General features: G+C 43.4%; 1 pseudogene; it reads left to right on the top strand.

Moving 5' to 3' along the window:
* The first annotated feature begins 7950 nt into the window (after nucleotides 1–7950).
* The window catches only part of LOC135563017 (coiled-coil domain-containing protein 148-like), a 48616-nt pseudogene continuing 41252 nt past the window's right edge, over nucleotides 7951–15314 (top strand).

Below are 15314 nucleotides of genomic sequence, written 5' to 3'. Positions count from 1 at the left end.
GGAGGCGCCTCAGAAGAATAAGGGGAGGACCATCCTCACTGAATTTCACAAAAATAAAAATAGTAAAACATTTAAAAGGTTATCCTTTTAAAATCTTTACTAAATATATTTACATCACCAAATAATTGGTTAAAATCACATTGTTTTGCAATGAGGTCTACTGTAGCCTTAACAGCACTCTGTAGAGAGCACCATGGTGTAGTCGGAGGACAGCTAGCTTCCATCCTCCTCTGGGTACAATGGCTTCAATACAAAACCTAGGAGGATCATTTTTCTCACCCCCTTCCATAGACGTACACAGTAATTATGGCAACTTCTGGAGGATGTCCTCCAACCTATCAGAGATCTTACAGCATGAACTGACATTTTGTCCACCCAATCAAAGGATCAGATAATTAAAATAGTACTGAAAGCATAAGCTACAGCAAACTAGCACTGCTGTGCATAAAATGTTGTGAGTAGTTGACTCAAAGAACGAGAAAGAATAGTTGAATAATTAAATGCTTAAAAAAATGAAGGAGAAGCAAGAGAGCTATATTTTGTCATTTTTTTCACTTTCACTTACTGAGCTAGCAAATGTAGCTAGCTAGCTAATTTACCCTACTCAAACACCCAGCTCAAACAAAGGGATGCTTTGTCAGCTAGCTGGCTATGACTATGCAACACAACACTGGAACTCTTCCAATTCAAGGTAAGCTTTTGGTTTTACAAATTCATTGCCACCGGGGCCCGCCAGTGTAACTGCTAAACTGCTTATTTAACTTTTACTGACTGTACACTGTAATGTTACTGCGTGATTGTAACGGGTTTACTAACATGCTTCAAGAGGGCCACCATTGTTCCTGTTCCCAAGAAAGCTGTTCCCAAGAAAGCTAAGGTAACTGAGCTAAACGACTACCGCCCCGTAGCACTCACTTCCGTCATCATGAAGTGCTTTGAGAGACTAGTCAAGGACCATATCACCTCCACCCTACCTGACACCCTAGACCCACTCCAATTTGCTTACCGCCCAAATAGGTCCTCAGACGATGCAATCTCAACCACACTGCACACTGCCCTAACCCACCTGGACAAGAGGAATACCTATGTGAGAATGCTGTTCATCGACTACAGCTCGGCATTCAACACCATAGTACCCTCCAAGCTCGTCATCAAGCTCGAGACCCTGGGTCTCGACCCCGCCCTGTGCAACTGGGTTCTGGACTTCCTGACGGGCCGCCCCCAGGTGGTGAGGGTAGGCAACAACATCTCCTCCCCGCTGATCCTCAACACGGGGGCCCCACAAGGGTGCGTTCTGAGCCCTCTCCTGTACTCCCTGTTCACCCACGACTGCGTGGCCATGCACGCCTCCAACTCAATCATCAAGTTTGCGGACGACACAACAGTGGTAGGCTTGATTACCAACAACGACGAGACGGCCTACAGGGAGGAGGTGAGGGCCCTCGGAGTGTGGTGTCAGGAAAATAACCTCACACTCAACGTCAACAAAACTAAGGAGATGATTGTGGACTTCAGGAAACAGCAGAGGGAACACCCCCCTATCCACATCGATGGATCAGTAGTGGAGAGGGTAGCAAGTTTTAAGTTCCTCGGCATACACATCACAGACAAACTGAATTGGTCCACTCACACTGACAGCGTCGTGAAGAAGGCGCAGCAGCGCCTCTTCAACCTCAGGAGGCTGAAGAAATTCGGCTTGTCACCAAAAGCACTCACATACTTCTACAGATGCACAATCGAGAGCATCCTGGCGGGCTGTATCACCGCCTGGTATGGCAACTGCTCCGCCCTCAACCGTAAGGCTCTCCAGAGGGTAGTGAGGTCTGCACAACGCATCACCGGGGCAAACTACCTGCCCTCCAGGACACCTACACCACCCGATGTTACAGGAAGGCCATAAAGATCATCAAGGACATCAACCACCCGAACCACTGCCTGTTCACCCCGCTATCATCCAGAAGGCGAGGTCAGTACAGGTGCATCAAAGCTGGGACCGAGAGACTGAAAAACAGCTTCTATCTCAAGGCCATCAGACTGTTAAACAGCCACCACTAACATTGAGTGGCTGCTGCCAACACACTGTCATTGACACTGACCCAACTCCAGCCACTTTAATAATGGGAAATGATGTAAATATATCACTAGCCACTTTAAACAATGCTACCTTATATAATGTTACTTACCCTACATTATTCATCTCATATGCATATGTATATACTGTACTCTAGATCATCGACTGCATTCTTATGTCACTAGCCACTTTAACTATGCCACTTTGTTTACTTTGTCTACATACTCATCTCATATGTATATACTGTACTCGATACCATCTACTGTATGCTGCTCTGTACCATCACTCATTCATATATCCTTATGTACATATTCTTTATCCCCTTACACTGTGTATAAGACAGTAGTTTTGGAATTGTTAGTTAGATTACTTGTTGGTTATCACTGCATTGTCGGAACTAGAAGCACAAGCATTTCGCTACACTCGCATTAACATCTGCTAACCATGTGTATGTGACAAATAAAATTTGATTTGATTTGATTTGATGATAGTTCTATAAGCTATGTTGACTATGACGTTACTTTAGCAAAAATGGTGACAACGATGTGGGCTGTGTGTAGGGGTTATGATATGGTTTGGCTTGGAAATGTTTTTTCGGCTGGTCACATACAGCTGATGTGTTGTGCATTGGAGTCCACAAGCGAAGTGAAAAGGTGAGAGGAGGAAAGTGCATAAACGCGAGAAGGAATACAACGTGGAGAACTCCCGAGTGGCGCCGTGGTCTAAGGCACTGCATCACAGTGCTAGCTGTGCCACTAGAGATCCTGGTTGGGGCAGCGCACAATTGTCCCAGCATTGTCTGGGATAGGGGGAGGGTTTGGCCGGCAGGGATGTCCTTGTCCCATTGCACTCTAGTGACTCCTGTGGTGGGCCGGGTGCATATACGCTGACACGGTCGCCAGGTGTACGACGTTTCCTCTGACACATTGATGTGGCTGGCTTCTGGGTTAAGCGGGCATTGTATCAAGAAGCAGTGCTGCTTGGTTGGGTCGTGTTTCGGAGGATGCACGGCTCCCGACCTTCGCCTCTCCCGAGTCGATACGGGAGTTGCAACGATGAGACAAGACTGTAGCTACCAATTGGATACCACGAAATTGGGGAGAAAAGGGGGTAAAAGTAAAAAATATATATATATATTTTTTTAATAAAGGAATACAACGTGACTGGTATGAATGTGAACTGTGTTTATGTGTGATCAGGGGTGTATTCATTCCACCGATTCTGTTGTAAAATGTTTTTTAAACAGAAGCCAACACGAACGAAACGGGGATAAACATACCTGGATTTCTCCAAAAGAAACTCTCGTTTGGGACTGTTAGACTAATGATTACACCGTAGATCATCAAGATGCAGGCAAGAGTTTGCAAGGTGATATTGAATTTGTGACTGTCTTTCCATGTGTCACTGTCTGTCACCTAAAAAAAATGTCTCAACCTGTGTGCACCTTCCTTGTAAACTTTAATTCATAAATTTGAAGTCGGAAGTTTACATACACCTTAGCCAACTACATTTCAACTCAGTTTTTCATAATTCCTGACATTTAATCCAAGTAAAAATTCCCTATTTTAGGTCACTTAGGATCCCCACTTTATTTTAAGAATGTGAAATGTCAGAATAATAGTAGAGAGAATTATTTATTTCAACTCTTATTTCTTTCATCACATTCCTAGTGGGTCAGAAGTTTACATACACTCAATTAGTATTTGGTAGCGTTTCCTTTAAATTGTTTAACTTGGGTCAAACGTGTCGGATAGCCTTCCACACGCTTCCCACAATAAATTGGGTTAATTTTGGCCCATTTGTCCTGACAGAGCTGGTGTAACGGAGTCAGGTTTGTAGGCCTCCTTACTAGCACACGCTTTTTCAGTTCTGCCCACAAATTTTCAATTGGATTGAGTTCAGGGCTTTGTGATGGCAACTCCAATACCTTGACTTTCTTGTCCTTGCCATTTTTCCACAACTTTGAAAGTATGCTTGGGGTCATTGTCCATTTGGAAGACCCATTTGCAACCAAGCTTTAACTTCCTGACTTGAGATGTTGCTTCAACATATCCACATAATTTTCCATCCTCCTGATGTCATCTATTTTGTGAAGTGCACCAGTATCCGAGCTGTGCATATTGTTCACCAGCGTATCTGCCCTCTCATTGGCTAGAATGGTCACACCTGATCTCGCCTCTTCTTCTCCCACCTGCCTTCCATCCTTGAGATCATACCTTAACCTAATTATTGTAGCCTGCTACTTTAATTCTCCTAACCTGCTGAGCAAGTTCTCCTAACTTGCTACGAGTCACTTCGAATTGTAGCTGTATACCAAAGATTGTGGATAAATGAAGATAGTTCACTCAGGCTGTTTTACAGTACGTTGCAAAAAATAATAATAGTTTCCGGAATACTTAACTGGGGGTGTCTCCTATAAACACCAATGCAATAGCAGCTGGATCTGGTCTACTTACTTAGTTCATTGACTTTCACTGAACCAGAAAAAGTTTTTTTTTAAACAGTGAGTGGGGTGTCTCGCTTCCTCGTTCGTCTCTGTGTAAAGTTCCACTTAGTCAAAACGGGAAACTCTTTTCACACCACTTTGATACCAAAACTTATGCAGCAGTTTAGGAGAATTAACGCAGCAGGTTAAGAGACTGAGGTTAAGGTTAGGAAAAGGGTTAGGGTTAGAAAAAAATGCTCTCCTAACCTGCTACAAAAATATATTTAAATCGAATTGGCTTGCTAACGATTCTGGGCACCTGTGTACCTATACAGCACTTGATCGGTGACCTACAGTGGCAAGAAAAAGTATGTGAACCCTTTGGTACCCCTGGATTTCTGCATAAATTGGTCATAAAATTGTATCTGAACTTCATCTAGGTCACAACAATAGACAAACACAGTCTGCTTAAACTAATAACACAACCAATTATACGTTTTCATGTCTTTATTGAACACACCGTGTAAACATTCACAGTGCAGGATGGGAAAAGTATGTGACCCCTTGGATTTAATAACTGGTCGACCCTTGTTTGGCAGCAATAACCTCAACCAAACGTTTTCTGTAGTTGCGAATTAGACCTGCACAATGATCAGGAGGAATTTTGGACCATTCCTCTCTACAAAACTGTTTCAGTTCAGCAATATTATTGGGATGTCTGGTATGAACTGCTCTCTTGAGGTCATGCCACAGCATCTCAATCAGGTTGAGGTCAGGACTCTGACTGGGCCACTCCAGAAGATGTACTGATTTACTTCTGTGTTTTGGGACATTGTCCTGTTGCATCACCCAATTTCTGTTGAGCTTCAATTGGCGGACAGATAGCCTTACATTCTCCTGCAAAATGTCTTGATAAACTTGGGAATTCATTTTTACGTCGATGACAGCAAGCTGTCCAGGCCCTGAGGCAACAAAGCAGCCCCAAACCATGATGCTCCCTCCACCATACTTCACAGTTGGGGTGAGATTTTGATGTTGGTGAGCTGTGCTTTTTTTCCTCCACACATATTGTTGTGTGTTGCTTCCAAACAACTTAACTGTAGTTTAATCTGTCCACAGAATATTTTGCCAGTAGCGCTGTGGAACATCCAGGTGCACTTTTGTAAACTTCAGATGTGCAGCAATGTTTTTTGGGGGATGGCAGTGGCTTCTTCTGTGGTGTCCTCCCTTGAACACCATTCTTGTTTGGTGTTTTATGTATCGTAGACTCGTCAACAGAGATGTTAGCATATTCCAGATATTTTTGTAGATCTTTAGCCGACACTCTAGGATTCTTATTAACCTCATTGAACATTCTGCACTGTTCTCTTGCAGTCATCATTGCAGGACAGCCACTCCTAGGGAGAGTAGCAACAGTGCTGAACTTTGTCCATTTACAGACAATTTGTCTTACCATCGACTGATGAACATCAAGGCTTTTAGAGATACTTTTGTAACCCTTTCCAGCTTCATGCAAGTCAACAATTCTTAATCTTAGGCCTTCTGAGATTTATTTTTGTTTGAGGCATGGTTCACATCAGGCAATGCTTCTTGTGAATAGCAAATTCTAATTTTCTGAGTGTTTTTTATAGGGCAAGGCAGCTCTAACCAACATCTCCAATCTCGTCTCATTGATTGGACTCCAGGTTAGCTGACTCCTGACTCCAATTAGCTTTTGGAGATGTCACTAGCCTAGGGGTTCACATACTTTTTCCAACCTACACTGTGAATGTTTAAATTATTTAGTCAATATAGACAAGAACAATACATTCATTTGTGTGTTATTAGTTTAAGCACAATATGTTGGTCTATTGTTGTGACTTAGATGAGGATCAGCTCATGTTCGATGAACAATTTATGCAGAAATCGAGGTAGTTCCACAGGGTTCAAATACTTTTTCTTGCCACTGTATAAGAAAAGATTGTGTATTATATAGTCGCGTGACTGCTCTAACAATGGAAATAGGCCTACATGTCCTCAAAGATGGGAGGCAGGCGGGACCAGGTGGACCATTCTAGCTAGTGCGAGGGCAGATACACGTCAACAACATGCACGACTCCAATATAACCGTTCTTTTTCTAAAGTTGCCATGTGTGTCCAATTATATTAGTACAATTATATCCGTGCATTCACAATAACAACCTAACCCTTACGAATCTTCTATTCGATCAAATAATCCTCACGTAGCAAATGAGGAATTACATTTTCTGTTGACCAAATTCAACACTCTCTCATTGATCTCCATATAAAAATGCCAGATTTTGGTCCGAGTAAACCCTCTCGCTTCACCTCTTCCTTCCTCTCAGCTATATGTAATCCTATACTGTAACTCACTCTCTCCATGGGTCACTGATATGGACATTGATGCTTTATTGTGAAAAATATCTTCCACACTTTAGGTATGGATGGAATTAATCCAAAACAATGTAGAGAAACCTCAATACACTTCAGCATGAACTATTATTCCTCTTTGCTCTTTCCTCAACGCCCTCCCACAGTCTTACCATGTTAAATGCATTTCTACTTTAAATTTAATTTGATGTCAGCCTCCACTTATCAGTTTTCGCTTACGTTATGATAGGGATTGAAACTGTATGAATTCACTTTTTTTACTGAGTGTAATTTACCATAATGAAGTACACCAGAATTATTATATTACAAGTCATTTACATGATGAATTCGAAAAGTATTTAGGAGGATATTCCACATTAGATTAACCCAAGTGACATTCTAGCACGTCTGTTTACAGTTCCACACTCTGTTTACAGTGTACCATCTGCTGTTAACTTACATGCACAGACACTTTGAAGGCCTGGGCCCAGTTTTTCTAAAGTTGTCTAGGATGAAATGCACAGAAATAGAACGAATAGAACGAGAGTCCCCATTCAAGACCATGATTCATCCATTCTATATGTTCTATTTCTATGCATTTAATCCTGTCCGATAGGCGAAATCCAGACAGATTGCTTTTGAAAAACTGGGCCCTGATGAGAATTCAGAGGTTATTTCCTATAACCTCTTAGACCCTGAATGTTGAATAGGCTGTTTTGGGAGAAATTGAGTGATAGCGGTTTTTCCCCATTAGGTTCTTGAATGTAAATGTTAATCCTTATAGAATAGGCCTAAACTGATTTAAGCAACAGCAGGAAGGTGATGAGGTGGTGTGGTGACCTTTCTGTCAAACTTTAACGAACCTTCCTATTTACATATTCATTTTTTCCTCCTGGCTAATTTTACTTGACAAAATGATGTGCGATCACAGTGTTGCAGTAATACATAACGTACTACTACAGTGTTGTCACAAGATGAATAACGATGTCACTACCACACGGGTATACGGGGTAAATGAACGTAAAGTGCTACCTCAAATTCCTTGTTTGAATCACACGTACGATTGATAAACAGACGAGAAGCTATGAGTGGAAGAGACCTACATGGCTTTAGAACCGGCTACCGATCAAAACATTTAGGTAAGTCAGCTCAGCTCCAATCTGAACCAATGCTGACTCCTCTTTCCTCGAGACTCTGCCATGGCCTTTATGTCTGCGTTTTCAGTAGCAGCAGCATGGCTTGTGTTTATTCACCTGTCTCATGGAGTCCCAGCTGAACGAGGTCAGGACCAGCCTGTCTGACATGGCCAGTTTGTTTCCTCCCTCCCTCCTTCCTGCTCCCTATAGGATATATCTCATCGTGACCCGTGCGTCCCAAATGGCACCCCGTTCCCTAAGTAGTCGAAAAGTAGTGCACTGCACGGGGAATAAGAGGCCATTTGGGATGCAGTTGAAGACAGAGGTTGGGCCGTTTCTGTCTCACTTCCTTCCTCTTCTGTCGTCAGCATAAATAACACCTGACCTAAGAATTCACCGTTGATTGAGTGATCGATAGTTAATGCACTTTTCACATGCTCAATGCTTACTAGAACACAGCTCTATCTTGTAGTTTGATGCTTCCTTTCATTGATATAGAGAAACTGACTCTACTGGTGAAGGATGGCATTGGAAGCTCAGTATAAACCGGCTGAACATGAGAAACTACAAGCCATAGTTGATGCCAACTGGAGTCTGCACACATCGCTCAGAAGGTAGATATGGTTGATATTTGATTTGCTCTGAGACACTTTGTGAATACAAGCCCATAACAGAAGCAAAGGGCTGAATAATGTATAAAGTAAAACGTTTAATTTGGTACAATACATATTTTGTTATTCCATAGTACAGTATGCTCTTGAACATCCTTAGGTGCAAGCTACCTCATTCATTTAATAAATCAGCTTTTCTTTTAGGCAAAGAAACCTTCATTCAGAGTTTAAAGATCATGGGCATTAACGAACACACACACACATGCACACATGCGCACACATGCGCACACATGCGCACACCCACACACACACACACACACACACACACACACACACACACACACACACACACACACACACACACACACACACACACACACACACACACACACACACACACACACACAAACGATCTCCAATGATACGGAGGAGCGGATTTACTATAAAACAGCAGACCATTACTTAACCTACTGTAAATGGGCTCTCCAAAAAAATATAAGATTTAAGAAGAATATCAACATCAAATTTGAATATTCATGAGTCTGCAGGAGGATCAACCACAAAGCTGTTTGAAGTTCCCAATCTTTTTGCATCCTAGCACTGTGAGAAGTTAACCCTAGGGGGGCATGAGGATTATGCTTGTAGACCTGCAGTGTTTTAATTGGTAAACTGTGGCAGCAGCTTTTGTTGTTGTTGTTGTGTCTCATTACGGTTGCCCATGGCTCCTTCCAAATCAGCTCTCTGCGTGGACCAGATAAGGCAACCAGTGTTTGCATACGACCGCCACGCTGAAAGGCAGGCTTTCTGTTGTGGATTTCCCAGTGGTGGTAAGAGGGGAGTCACCGCAGGATGTGATCAGATGATTGACTTTCCAGTAAGAGAGTGGGAGTGTCCTGGATACTAAGGCCTTACATCTTTGAAGGAGAGATCCTGACAAGATCCCTAGGTCAACACATGGTAAAGGGAGAATTCACAGCCTACTTTTAACAGCTGGGGTTTTGAGCAGGGTAATCGAGAGCTGTGGTTTGCCTGTGCTTGTAGGTGTGTGGTTTAATCTCATGTAACCGATATGTTTTCTTTGTAGTTTCACATGTTTTGCAGCATGTTAACATCAAACATCATTTTCCCCCTTACAGTCTTTGTCACGTCCTGATCATAAAGAGTCCTTATTTTCTATGGTAGAGTAGGTCAGGGCGTGACTGGGGGGTTAGTCTAGTTTATTATTTCTATGTGGGGTTCTAGGTTTGTTTTTCTATGTTGGTGTTTGTGTATGATTCCCAATTTAGAGGCAGCTGGTAATCGTTGTCTCTAATTGGGGATCATATTTAATTAAGTAGCTGTTTTTCTCACCTGTGTTTATAGGATATTGTTTAGAGTTATTGCACGTAGCATCACTGTAGTCACGGTTCATTGTTAGTGTATTGTTTATTTGTTTTTGTCTTTGCTAAGTTTCACTTTCTAATAAATAATGTGGAACTCAACATCCGCTGTGCCTTGGTCCGTTTCTACAAACAAATGTGACAGTCTTAGAAAAAAGGTTTCTTCGGCTGTCCCCATAGGAGAACCTTTTTTGGTTCCAGGTAGAACCCTCTGTAGAAAGGGTTGTACATGGACCCAAAAGGGTTATTCAAATGGTTCTCCTATGGGGACAGCCCGTTAAGTTTCTAGATTTGTATTTATTTATTTTTTCACCATTTTTCCCTAAGACTGTACACATGGAACAAAAATAAGCGCACATTCACTGCGGTAGAGGACAGTATAAAGGGCTGCACCGAGAGAGCATTTTCATAATGGAAAAGGCAAATAAATGACAGGAGATTAAGATACTCACCCCCTCCTTCTGTTCCCACCAGAAACACGCCTTATGCATGTTCCCCCTGAATATTTTAATTGACCAATGTGTTTTCCTTTCAAGTGTTCAACGGCGATAATGTTTCACATGAATTCCTGCAGATTATGAGCCTTTCAAAGTAAATATTTCAAAGGCAAAACCCCACACACACTGAATGAACGTCTGAATAAAGACCATTTTCCCCATGAAGCATAACAAGGAATAAATTGACCAATCTCTCATTCTGTATTGCTCAGTAAGCTAGGAACATAGAGCACTAAGGAGAGTACTCCTTTTTGGCCATGTTTATACCATGCATTTCTCATAAGCCGAGTCCCAAATGGCACCCTATCCCCTACATAAGTGCACTACTTTTACCCATAGGTCCTGGTCAAAAGAACATAAAGTGAATTTAGGCTGCGACTTTTGGGATGCGGACGTAATCTTCCATGATTGCCGTCTATGCCTTGGTCATGATTGGTCATAATGAGATCAGTGATTACAAGCTAATGCTACCATAATGTGATCATGTTATCATAAACTTGTGAGAGGATTTATAATGACCACAGTGTGTGGAACACAGTAGCTGTTGGCTGATTTGAGAGCTGTCGTTCAGGTGAGGAGGGCTCTCCATGCAGCCAAGGAGACCAAAAAGAGCTCCCTGCTGAGGCAGCCCAAACAGGTGTGGAGCAGAGAGAACAGCAGACTAGCCAATGCAGGATAAGAAACTCCTCCCAGCACACATTACCAGGAACCACTACACCATATACTGTATTGTAGTCTGTAGCCTACTACCCACCCTACTCATCCACATTCAGTTCTGGCAAGCACTGCTCGAAACTAAAATAAGCCCCAGTAAAATGAGAGATGGGTGATTTGAAATGGCTTTCCGTGACCAAAGAAGACAGAGAAAGAAAGAGAAAGAAAGAAAGAAAGAAAGAAAGAGGGAATGGGTAGCCCAGTGGAGGGTGCTAGCTAGCTAGCTTCTGTGGCGTTGTAAAATGAACTCTCCCTGGTATGATGATGAGGCAGAAGCAGAGGAAGCACTGGGCTGCCGCGGCCCGCTGGTGTCATGCGCTGGTGTCATGCATTGTGAAGTGAGAAGGGCAGAGCTAGCTCTGGGGTGTAGGCTGTTCTCGGGGTAATGACTGTGTCGGTGCAATCCAAGGTTAATGGTGTACACAAGCGTGGGTTTCTGTAATGAGCCTTCTCTGAAGACAGACACACAGATTGACCGACCGCACCACGGCAACCACACATAGCCACTGAATTCATTAGCGTGAAGGTGATATAAGAGAAGGGAGAAAAAGTTTGTTTCTATAGTTACAATCCCATTATATTTTAGCTGGGACTAATGGATGAGCATGTTCGGCACACTGTGATGATGCGTCCCAAATGGCAACCTTTTCCCTATGGGCCCTGGTCAAAAGTAGTGCACTACATAGGGAATAGGTTGCCATTTGAGAAGCAGTCTGTGTTCAGTAGTGCTTGGTACAGTGTGCTGTATGCTTAATGGAATTCCCTTTGCTCTCCTTCCATGCAGCAGGGAAAAGGCTGAAGCTGAGCTGAAAGGATGTCTGGGAGCAAATGGTCTGGCCAGTAGAACAGACATGGGCATCCGCTCTGAGCTACTGGACCACGGTACCCCTCTCAGTTCTGAGTGTGTAGATACTGTTCCAGTCCCTATTGAGTGAGACAATACCATACTGTGTGTGTATGTGTGTGTGTGTGTGTGTGTCTGTGCACAAACTCATGCCTATGTGTGTGGGTGTCTCATTAGAGCTGTTTCTGGAGAGTGAGCGGGAGGCGTTCAGGTGTACCACGGTGGAGCCCATCTGGCAGCTGACGGAGGACTTGCAGTACAGACTGAGTGAAGTCCAACACCAGAAACACCACCAGCCTCCTCAGCCGGCAGACTGAGAGCAGGTACTCCAGCAGGTAGGTAACGACACTGCGCGTCCCAAACATTTACATTTACATTTAACATTTAAGTCATTTAGCAGACGCTCTTATCCAGAGCGACTTACAAATTGGTGCGTTCACCTTAAGACATCCAGTGGAACAGCCACTTTACAATAGTGCATCTAAATCTTTTAAGGGGGGGTGAGAAGGATTACTTTATCCTATCCTAGGTATTCCTGAAAGAGGTGGGGTTTCAGGTGTCTCCGGAAGGTGGTGATTGACTCCGCTGTCCTGGCGTCGTGAGGGAGTTTGTTCCACCATTGGGGGGCCAGAGCAGCGAACAGTTTTGACTGGGCTGCGCGGGAACTGTACTTCCTCAGTGGTAGGGAGGCGAGCAGGCCAGAGGTGGATGAACGCAGTGCCCTTGTTTGGGTGTAGGGCCTGATCAGAGCCTGGAGGTACTGAGGTGCCGTTCCCCTCACAGCTCCGTAGGCAAGCACCATGACATCCCAAACGGCACCCTATTCCCCGTGTAGTGCACTACATTTGACCAGGGCTCTGGGGATAGGGTGCCATTTGGGATGTGACCCATGACCTGAGAGAGGAGCGCTGTGCCCACTGTTTCAGAAAGCTGCAGAGGAACTTACTTTCCTCCATATGAAAGTGGAGCCCTTGAATTTGTTTGTGAAAACTATGGTTCTGTTTTTTAATTCCAGACAATATACTGCGATGAATCTTAAGGCATTCAATCTCTACAGGTATCAAAATAATAGAATGTACTTTGCAGATCCTACCTAGATCCTACCAAAAGTCCTTGTGTTGCCCACAATAGAGCATTCATTCCCCGTGAATCTGATGTTTGTCAGAACTCCTCGCTACGTAAGTCACCTCTCTTTAGTTAATTCTCCTTTTGACTCCTGGGGGCTTTTTCATTCTCAGGGAGCGAATGGTGGGATTAAGAGCAGGCAGGAGAAGGGATGTCTTTGAAAGTGGGCCATATAGGGGGATGAATCCACTGCCAGCCATTTTGTCTGCTTGCCTGCCTGCCCCTGTGTGAGTGAGTCAGTCTCTGGCGTACCTCCATCCCCCACTCATCTTCTCTTTCATCCAGCCCCTGCTGTCCCCCCCACTCAGTCCTGCCCACCTGAGAGCCTCAACATAATGGAGCTACTGCCTCCTCTCCTCTCTCTAGCCGCCTGCATGCTTCTTGTACTAAGTGACCCACCATGCTAAATACCATTCCCTTAAAACTATTAATTACGATTCCATACTTGTTTGTTGCGTCAGAGGAATTTGTTTGGAGGGAAGGTTTGAGAAGTTGTCAGGCTTTAAAACAGTGGTTACATCTCAAATGGCACCTATTCCCTATAGTGCACTACTTTTGACAAGGACCCATAGGGCTCTAGTCAAAAGTAGTGCACTGTACAGGGAATAGGGTGCCATTTGGGAGGCAATCTGTGAGTCCCTAATGGCCTGTCTGAGACGTACTGCACTGCATTACGGCTTTAGAAGGTGAGCAAAATGTCCTCACCAACACTCTCTTCTATACATTTACAGTGGCTTGCAAAAGTATTCACCCCCTTGGCATTATTCCTATTTTGTTGCCTTAAAACCTTGAATTAAAAGGCATTTTTTTGGCAGTTTGTATCATTTGATTTACACAACATGCCTACCCCTTTGAAGATGCAAAATATTTTTTATTATGAAACAAACAAGAAATAAGAACAAAAAAATGAAAACTTGAGCGTGCATAACTATTCACTCCCTCAAAGTCAATACTTTGTAGAGCCACCTTTTGTAGCAATTACAGCTGCAAGTCTCTTGGGGTATGTCTTTATAAGCTTGGCACATCTAGCCACTGGGATTTTTGCCCATTCCTCAAGGCAAAACTGCTCCAGCTCCTTCAAGTTGGATGGGTTCCGTTGGTATACAGAAAACTTTAAGTCATACCACAGATTCTCAATTGGATTGAGGTCTGGGCTTTGATGTTTCCCCTTAAACCACTCAAGTGTTGCTTTAGCAGTATGCTTAGGGTCATTGTCCTGCTGGGAGGTGAACCTCCGACCCAGTCTCAAATTTCTGGAAGACTGAAACAGGTTTCCCTCAAGAATTTCCCTGTATTTAGCGCCATCCGTCATTCTTTCAATTCTGACCAGTTTCCCAGTCCCTGCCGATGAAAAACATCCCCACCACGATGCTTGGTGTTCTCAGGGTGATGAGAGGTGTTGGGTTTGCGCCAGACATAGCATTTTCCTTGATGGCCAAAAAGCTCAATTTTAGTCTCATCTTACCAGAGTATCTTCTTTCATATGTTTGGGGAGTCTCCCACACGCCTTTTGGCGAACACCAAACATGTTTGCTTATTTTTTTCTGGACACTCTTCCATAATGCCCAACTCTGTGAAGTGTATGGCTTAAAGTGGTCCTATGGACAGATACTCCAATCTCTGTTGTGGAGCTTTGCAGCTCCTTCAGGGTTATCTTTGGTCTCTTTGTTGCCTCTCTGTTTAATGACCTCTTTCCCTGGTCTGTGAGTTTTGGTGGGCGGCCCTCTCTTGGCAGGTTTGTTGTGGTGCCATTATTCTTTCCATTTTTAATAATAGATTTAATGATGCTCCTTGGGCTGTTCAAAGTTTCAGATTTTTTTTTATTACCCAAACCTGATATGTACTTCTCCACAATGTTGTCCCTGACCTGTTTGTAGAGCTCCGTGGTCATCATAGTGCCACTTGCTTGGTGATGCCCCTTGCTTAGTGCTGTTGCAAGCTCTGGGGCCTTTCAGAACAGGTGTATATATCCTGAGATCATGTGACAGATCATGTGACAATTAGAGTGCACACAGGTGGACTTTATTTAACTAATTATGTGACTTCTGAAGGTAATTGTTTGCACCAGATCTTATTTAGGGGCTTCATAGCAAAAGATGTGAATACATATGTACGCACCACTTTTCTGTTTTTTATTTAGTA

Source organism: Oncorhynchus nerka, linkage group LG3, assembly GCF_034236695.1.
Source record: "Oncorhynchus nerka isolate Pitt River linkage group LG3, Oner_Uvic_2.0, whole genome shotgun sequence".
In the NCBI taxonomy this organism is placed as follows: Eukaryota; Metazoa; Chordata; class Actinopteri; order Salmoniformes; family Salmonidae; genus Oncorhynchus; species Oncorhynchus nerka.
The sequence above is the reverse complement of the archived record's forward strand: the minus strand, read 5'-3'. Positions and strand labels throughout refer to the sequence as shown.